The following is a 2,506-nucleotide window of genomic DNA, read 5'->3' on the forward strand; positions in this document are numbered from 1 at the left end:
TTTTTTTTAAATATAAATGAATAAACAAAAATACTAGGCTTGCACATAAGTACTTAGGGAGGTTAAAAAAATAAAGGGAAAACTAGGAATAATAAAAATCTAATGAAGGCCATTACAGCTTTACTGCCAGAGTACAAGCAGCCATTAAACTTGCCATGTAGGTGTTACAGTCTTACAGTACAAGTACTAAACTTCAGAGTTAAGATGAAGGACAAGATAGAACATTACTAAAGCATAAAATAATACAAGTGCTTGTGGAGTGGGAAGTAGTAGTCCGTTCAATGAAAGACAGTTCACAGAAAAAAAAAGTAAAGGATAGAAGCATAAAAATGGTATTTCACACTTGACAGACATTAATTCACAATTAGTTAAATACAAAGCTCTACTTGTGTATTTAACAAAAATACTTCAAAGTTGACATTTCATATAACGAGTTCATACAGACATCTACAAGCTGGGGAAGAGTCAAGGTAAGCAGCTGAAACAATGGGTTTGTAATTCAAGAGAAAATGTTCAATTTGAGTGGTGGCTAATTCCATATACACAGATGAATATTGAAAGTCAGGTCCTCCAAGTTCAGAATCTTCCCTTCCCCAACACCAAGCTTTGTGATGCTGAACATCTCTTCCCTTCCCCACCCCAGCTGGGATTAACTTAAAGTTGGAAGGAATCATCTTCTGGGAGCAACAGGAGGGCAGCGAGCGTGCTGTGAGTCCCAGGCAGAACATGTAACTTACTTCAGTGCTTTCACCAGGCATTGACTGATTCCCAAAAGCAACAGCAGGATGGCAGAGCGGGGACAGCCACACAACTGTCATTTGCTGAGTGAGACAGCCTGTACACGTTGCACAGAAGCTTGGTGCTACAGATTCCTAGGTCAGAAAGAGACCTGAGCTAGCCCAGGGCTGTTGGCAACACAGCTATTGCCCTAGGTTAGATTTATTTGCAGCTGTAGAAGTTAAACTAACACTTTGCTCTATCCTTTAGTAGTTTGAAGGATTAACAATTATTATTTTTTTTTTTAATTTTTTTTAGAATTTAGGGATCCTCTTTTTGTATGTTATTCAAAATGCTTCATTCAGAGGTATTTTTTGTAACTCATAGGGATATCTTTTCAGGGCTTTATATTTTAATGTTGTCAACATGTCAAACCATTGGAATATGCACTTCAAAGACCTGTAAACAGGAACATTCAAGTACTTTTTTTTTTTAACTCCAATTATTGGTAGAATTTGGAAGAAGCATTGCTGGCTCTTATCATATTAGCCTATTAGTTACTCAGCAAGGAAAATTTATCCCTAGTTACACCAGAACAGAGGAAAGGTGCTAAGGCTAGGACAAGACAACAACAAACAAAAAAGAAGATTCAAAGGTGAGGACAAAACAAAAACAAAGCTGTTCAAAACAGCTTTTTATCCTCATCAGTATGGTACAACAAAAAATATTGAATGCCTGTCTACAGGCAGACAACTATCATGAGAAGACGTAACATCCTTTCCATTTAAAGCACACTGCAACATCTGGGGGGGCTACATGACAGGAAAAAAAAAAAAAAAAAAGACTAGTGATAGATCTGCATCCAGACTGTTTAAAATAAACTTAATAGTTGACACTAGTTTGGGTGCTGGGTCTTCTGTTAGCATAGCAGAGTATTTAGGCACTAGTTAGATACGCAAGAAATACATCAAACCTTAAAGTATTGTATTAAATATATGAAAGATTTGACTGGGTTCTACTTCTGTCCCTTTATTAGGTCAAAAAGTAAATGCAAGAGTGTCATAATAAGCCCATGTCCTGCAGCTTATTATACACTGACTCAAAAATACAGAAAATGATAATCCTATCAACTTACATAAAAAGGTCATTTTTGGAGTAAGTTTCCAGACTCGCACAAAATATGCAGAAAACTGCATACAATCAGTTTCCATAAGAACAGCAGTTTCTTGTAAAAGGTGGGCCAACCTGCTAGCCAGATCTACTGTATCAAAAGCTCTGGAAAAGCGATCCTGTTGAACACTGAGGGGCCTGTCCTATCACTGAAATGGTGAAATACCCACCACTGTGAGGATGAAGCCCTGAAGAAAGCCTCTCTCCTTTCCCCACCCATCTTCGCAAATCATTCTATGAGGAGATGCACAAAAATTAGTTCTGTTAGGGAGTACTTGTGATTTAAAGAACTGACCCATATCTATTGTATCCAAAACTCAGTAAGAGTGGATCAGGCACAGCTAAGAACTAAGATTCAGCTGTTAACATCATAGTTCAGTTTTCTCATCTGCAGTCGTCCTCCTCCTGGCCTGACTAAAGCGGAACAGCTGACTGAGGAGCTCTTTCGTGGCCACTTGACCCCACATCCTCCTCCCTCACCTTATAATCACTTGCAGTAGCTCAAGCTCCTTCCCACTCCACCTCGTCCCTCCCCTCCATCTTCTGGCACCCAGCCCCCTCCGGAGGACTCTGAAATGCAGATGAGAGGAACTACAATAGCACAGCGAGTGTAAACAGG

Source organism: Aythya ferina, assembly GCF_964211825.1.
Source record: "Aythya ferina genome assembly, chromosome: 3".
In the NCBI taxonomy this organism is placed as follows: Eukaryota; Metazoa; Chordata; class Aves; order Anseriformes; family Anatidae; genus Aythya; species Aythya ferina.